The 6,201-nt window shown below is 49.8% G+C and overlaps 1 non-coding gene across 1 annotated transcript; it reads left to right on the forward strand.

The window, feature by feature from the left end:
- The first annotated feature begins 335 nt into the window (after positions 1 to 335).
- LOC127191220 (U1 spliceosomal RNA) lies at positions 336 to 493 on the forward strand. Its single transcript, XR_007830843.1, has one exon. It is a non-coding gene; the product is annotated as a U1 spliceosomal RNA (small nuclear RNA).
- Positions 494 to 6,201: the final 5,708 nt, after the last annotated feature.

Here is a 6,201-nt window from a genome sequence, read left to right on the forward strand (position 1 = left end):
AGTCCAGTCAGTAATCAGCCCTCCCCTGGAACAGCAACCAACATCTGAATATGCAGAGACAACATTCACGCAGTGCAGAAAAAGGTAACCCCCAACAAGTACATGTGTGCCGGAGTGTCCATGTGTATGTATGCATGTGTGTACCTATGCGTGTGTCTGTGTATGAGAACACCCCATGTAGAAGTCAGAGGGCAACTTCCAAAGGCAATTCTTTCCTATCACCAGGGTTCTGGGGACTGAAGTTAGGCTGTCAGGTGTTTGGATTAAGTGTTCTAACTGCGGTGTCTTCCCTTCAGCCCCCAATTCTTCTATTCTTCTTAAATTTATTGCTGTGGTTCCCTGCCAGGAGCGACACCATGATCAAGAAGGTGGTTTTCCCAGGGTGAGGCTCATCCATTGGCCTCAGGATGTGCTGACCCCTGCGATTTCCCCAAGTGCAGGAAAGTTGGTACATAATTTGTGGTAGTGAAGAGCTGCATTTGTGCTCTCCCCTACACAAGCACACAGACACACACACACGCACACACACACACATTTATTACAGGCTGGAAAGGACTCAGTGGTTAGGAGTACTCACTGCTGAGGCTGGAGAGATGGCTCAGCACTGGCTGCTCTTCCAGAGGTCCTAAGTTCAATTCCCAGCAACCACATGGTGGCTCACAACCATCTATAATGAGATCTGATGCCCTCTTTCTGGCCCGCAGGTATACATGCAAACAGAGCACTACACATAATAACAAATAAATAAATCCTTTTTTTTTTTAAGAGTACTTACTGCTCTTCATGAGAACATGAGTGTGTGTCTCAACACCAAACTCAGGCAGCTCAGAGCTGCTTGTAACTCTAGCTCCAGGGCGTCTGATGCTTGTGGCCTCCACAAACCTGTTCTCATGTGCACACAGTCACACACACATTGTGGAAAAACAAATGTTTTACATTTTCCACTCATCTTATTCATTGTGTGTGTGTGTGTGTGTGTGTGTGTGTGTGTGTGTGTGTGTGTGTGTGGTACATGTGTGGGAATGTATGCTACAGCTGAGTGGAAAGCTCAGAAGACAACAGCTCTCTCCTCCTACCACGTGGGCTTGGTGACAAACTCCTTTATCCGCTCAGCCATCTCCCCTGCTGGCTCTGTGAAATTTTCAAGTCCCCAAGGGCAGTAGAGGACTATAACTCATCCCAAGTCAGATGAGGAAAAGGTAAGAAGCCGAAGCCAGAGGGTACCCAGGCTACTCACTCCCACATAGGAGAGGCTCACCCTCCCCAGCTATATTTGATGTCTCCTAGAGAGAAGACAGTCCGTCTGCCCCCAGGATGACAGGAGAAAACCCTGGGAGGCCTGTGCAGAGGACCACTCACCTTAGGGCCAGAAACGGAGGTCTGTCATACAAGGGCACACAATGCTACCCGTGTGGCTGGCAGCTGATTGAGAACCGAGATTTCCTGGGTTAGCCAGGGCACGAAGAAAAAAAAAAAAGATCCCTAGACCACCTCAGTCTGATAACCTCATAGCCCCTAAAGACCTTTCCAGAAGTCAGCCCTGCCTCACCACAGACAGGAGTGCTTGGTCAGCTTGACCTATGCTTCAGTGCTCACTCATAGACGCTCGCCCTCTCCAGGATGCATGAGGAAGGCCAAGATCTACCTCCAACAGCACCCCTCCAGCCAGAGTCTAGCCTCAAGGTCCTCCCTTGAGGTAAAAATCTACCTCTTTCCTTGCCTCCACTCCTCCACCGAGTGCATAGCACAGCAAGCTCAAAGAGACAGACACCACACAGCTTCCCCAGGGCAACGGATTTACCCTCTCGAGGCTGGCCTGCCCCAGGATGAAGATCTGGTCCCTTCCCATTCTTTGCCTTTCTGTTAGCATCAGTGCTGCCACCCAGCCAGAGTCCTTTTTGCTCCAATGGACAGGGCTGGGTCCTCAGAATTCTGTCGGGGGTGGCGGCGAGGCAGTCAGTGAGACCCAGTATAGACATTTTCCAACTGTTGAGGTTTTAAGTTGGTCTCGGGGGCAAAGAGAGAGCTGGGGCTACCCAGGAGGGAGAGAGGCAATATTCCCTTTAGCCCAAGAAAGGAGAGCCTTTGGCTCTCCTGACATGGACTGGCGAACCAAGGCCAGCTAGCCTCAGCCACACCTCCTCTCAGGTCCTCAGACCTCATGTAGCCCTCTCCTCCTCTAGTCTTGGCCATTACTGTTCTGAGTCATCAAGCCAGTATCCTCTGTGGCAGTCCCCTCCCCCCCACCCCACCCTCAGTCCTGGGCTTAGAGGTGTTCATGGCAGGCACTTACTTATTCTGTGGGCGTAGAAATGGTTTCTACATACTTGGGAGCCAAAATCCCTCAGCCGGAATACAGAACAGAGCCAGGTTCCCCCAGATCCAGCCACATGCTAGGGGTGGAGGTACAGGAGTGGCTCAGGTTGTTCCCAAATGCCCTTTTGCCCCCTTATGACTTTTTCCGTGAGCCAGGATCTAGAATTGGTGGAGCACTTGCTAGCATCATGTACCAGGCCCTAGTTGGGTTTCCTTAACGGAGGTTTGGGACTGGGGAAGCTGAGGCTGGAGGATTGCAGCAAGTTCAAGGCCAGCCTGGGTTATAGAGCAAGACCCCCCTAGGCTCGAAACAAACCAAAAACATGTAAATAATGAGAACTGGCAAGATGGCTCAGTGGGTATAAGTACCTGCCATATGGGCTGGAGAGATGGCTCAGCAGCTAAGAGCACAGACTGCTCTTCCAGAGGTCCTGAGCTCAATTCCCGGCATCCACATGACAGCTCACAGCTGTCTGTAACTACAAGATCTGACACCCACAGACATACCTGCAGGCAAAACACCAATGCATATAAAATGTTTAAAAAAAGTACTGTGGCATGTGTGTGCAACCCCCTATGAAATAAATGAGCAAAAGCACAAAAGACACTACTAACAAAAAGCCGGGGTCGTACTTGATTGTGCTTGCTCTCCTGAGGACCCCGCCTCAGCTTCCTGTGTAGCTGAGACCAGAAGTGTGTGCCAGCATGCTTGGCAGGCTCCCTTTTGCCCTTTTATATTCTGATCCGTTGGGGGGGGGGGGGCTGGGTATAGCTTCAGGGTTAGGTGAGTGCCTAGCATTGAAGACGACCCAGACGGATTCCATCCCCAGCCCTACAGTGGATGTCTGGTGCCCCATATTTCACCATGTCCCCTTGTTGGGGAGGCCTCATGGCACTCAGAGGAAGGATGGCAGACTACCAAGAAGAGACTTGATACCCTAGCATCATATTCAGGGGGAGGAGGTCCCCCTCAGTCACAGTCATAGGGAAGGGAAATAGGGTGAAAGCGGGAGGGAGGGAGGAATGGGAGGATGCATGGGATGGGATAGAAAATGAGATGTAATATGAATTATTTTATTTTTTAATAAAAATGTGGAGCTGGGCGTGGTGGCGCACGCCTTTAATCCCAGCACTTGGGAGGCAGAGGCAGGCGGATCGCTGTGAGTTCGAGGCCAGCCTGGTCTACAAAGTGAGTCCAGGATGGCCAAGGCTACACAGAGAAACCCTGTCTCAAAAAAAAAAAAAAAAAAAAAAAAAAATGTGATAAAAAAAACAAAAGAAGGAATCTGAACTATGTGGCTGTCTAACTTACACAACAGGTGTGTAGGCAAAAATCATTTAAAAAGCCAGGCGTGAGTGATGGTGTACATTGATAATCCTAGCACTTGGGAGGTGAAGCCAAGAGGACCGCAAGTTCAAGGTCACCATCAGAAATATAGTCAGTCTCTGGGCAACACGAGACTCTGTCTTGAAAAACAAGTTAATAACAACAATAAGAAAAAAAGAAAAAAGAAAGGGCTGAAGAGATGGCTCAGAGGTTAAGAGCACTGACTGAACTTCCAAAAGACCCAGGTTCAATTCCCAGCACCCACATGGCAGCTCACAACTGTCTGTAACTCCAAGATCTGGCACCTTCACATAGACATACATGCAGGTAAAACACCAATGTGCATATAATAAAATAAATAAATTATTTTTAAAAAAGAGTCCTGGACAACCATAGCTATTACACACAGAAACCCTGTCTCAAAACACAAAACATGGGGCTGGAGAGATGGCTCAGTGGTTGGGAGTACTGATTGTTCCTCCAGACGACCCGGCTTCAATTCCCAGCACCCACATGGCAGCTCACAACTGTCTGTAACTCCAAAATCTGACACCTGTAGATATCCAATGCACATAAAATAAAAATAAAATTAAAAAACACAAACAAACAAACAAGCTTCCTTGTATGTGTATGGGTGTTTTGCCAGCGTGTGTCTGTGTGCTGTCTTCATGCTGATGTCAGAAGAGAGCACCTGGTGTCCTGGAGCAGGAGGTGACTACCTGTTGTGAGCAGCCACGTTGGTGCTATGAATGGAACCTAGATCCCCCTAGAAGCCCTTGAGCCATCTCTCTAGCCCCCAAAATCTGCCCCTCAGTACATCAGTCTCCAGAAAAAGAGGAGTCACTGATTCCAGCCTAGATATCCCCACAGACATGTGTCACTCTTGTTTCCTTCCTAAAGTGATAAGGTGACGCCCCCAGGGGCTCAAAGTAATGCAGACTTGTTCTCTTCTTTGAGGAAAGGCCTCGCCATCCACTAAGTCTTTCTTCATCTGGTGCTTTACAAACTGCCCTTTCAGCCGGGCATGGTGGTGGCGCACGCCTTTAATCCCAGCACTCGGGAGGCAGAGGCAGGCGGATCGCTGTGAGTTGGAGGCCAGCCTGGTCTACAAAGTGAGTCCAGGATGGCCAAGGCTACACAGAGAAACCCTGTCTCGAAAAACCGAAAAAACAAAACAAAACAAAAAACCAAACTGCGCTTTCCCCGCACTGAGACTGTGCAGTGGGTGGGGTCCTCATCCGTAGGGCCCCCCATGTCCCTAAGGGGGTCCATCTTCCCATTTATTGTAAATCACATTCAAGGATCTTCCCTTTTCCCCTCTGCTTCTGGTCATGGCTACATGTCCATCCAGGACCTGGGATGGAGCCATGACCATGCTCATGATGGGCCCTGGTAGAAAAAAGCCATGAACAAGAAAAATAAATAAGTAAGTAAGTAAATAAATAAATAAAAGGTATGAAAATAGGCTTAGCTACTTTGGATTTTCCTTTGTATTTATTTTTAGCAAGGATTGTGCATTAAATAGCTCTGCATTAAAATAGCTGATGCTACCAACCACTGTTCTGGGGATCTCTACCAGGCAACCTAGCAGGTTTCTACAGCCCAGAGGGAAGGCAGTGGGTTGCCTGGCCCACCCAAGCTGACCCTCTAGCATTTCTTTCACAGGGCCTTCTCTCCCTTCTGGCACCTTCTGGGTACAGAGGAAAACAGAAGCTTTGGACAAGGCTGACAGCTGGGGAGGCAGCCATGGTTGCAGATCGTGTCTCCTGCTGGCAGTTTCCAGGGAGAAGCTGAAAGGCCAGGAAGATTACCCCTGGTACCCCAAGGAGACAGAAGGGTGGTCACCACTGGCGGGCCTGACACTCCATTTGGGACTTGCCTTTGAGGGTTCTCCCACCCTCACCCCCAGTAGAGAAGTGCTAAGGGAAGACTTAATAGCTGGCAAACCCTACCACAGCCACCTGTCAGGACCCACTGGTGCAGGAACATCCGAGCCCCGAGCTCTCAAGAGACCCCGAAGTCCGGATTGGGGAGATTATCAGACACTATGCCTTTGTCTTTCCATGTCTCAGTACTAGTGACCTGGTGGCCCTGCCCTCCATGCAGAGCTGGACAAAGTCCCTGCACAAGGTAGGGTTGGTCATCCTGGCCAGGAAGAATGCCATAATGCCTTGCAAAGGGCTCTTAGAGCGCTGAGGAAGAGACAGTGCGACATGGGGACTTGAATTCATACTCCGGTTCAGTCAGTACGTGACTTGCCCAGCGTGTAGGTCAGAAGCCTCCATCCACTCCAGGGATGGCCGTGTCACTTACAAATCCAGGTTCTTTTGCAAAGTGGCATGTGTTCTGGGTGTGACGGGAGAGAAAAACTGAATTGGCATTTCTGCCCCCAAGGAGCTTCTGCAAACGCAGCAAACTCTGGGTCCTGCGGTTCCCTAGGCAGCTACTGCAGGCAAACAGCTGTGTTTCCTTTCCAAGAGCTTCTGTCTCACAGGAGAGGCCCTGCGGTGGGTAACAACGCTATGCTAGTCACTTAACTGCGCTTAGCTCCCATTTCT

The sequence above is a fragment of the Acomys russatus genome, chromosome 6 (genome assembly GCF_903995435.1).
Source record: "Acomys russatus chromosome 6, mAcoRus1.1, whole genome shotgun sequence".
Taxonomy (NCBI): domain Eukaryota; kingdom Metazoa; phylum Chordata; class Mammalia; order Rodentia; family Muridae; genus Acomys; species Acomys russatus.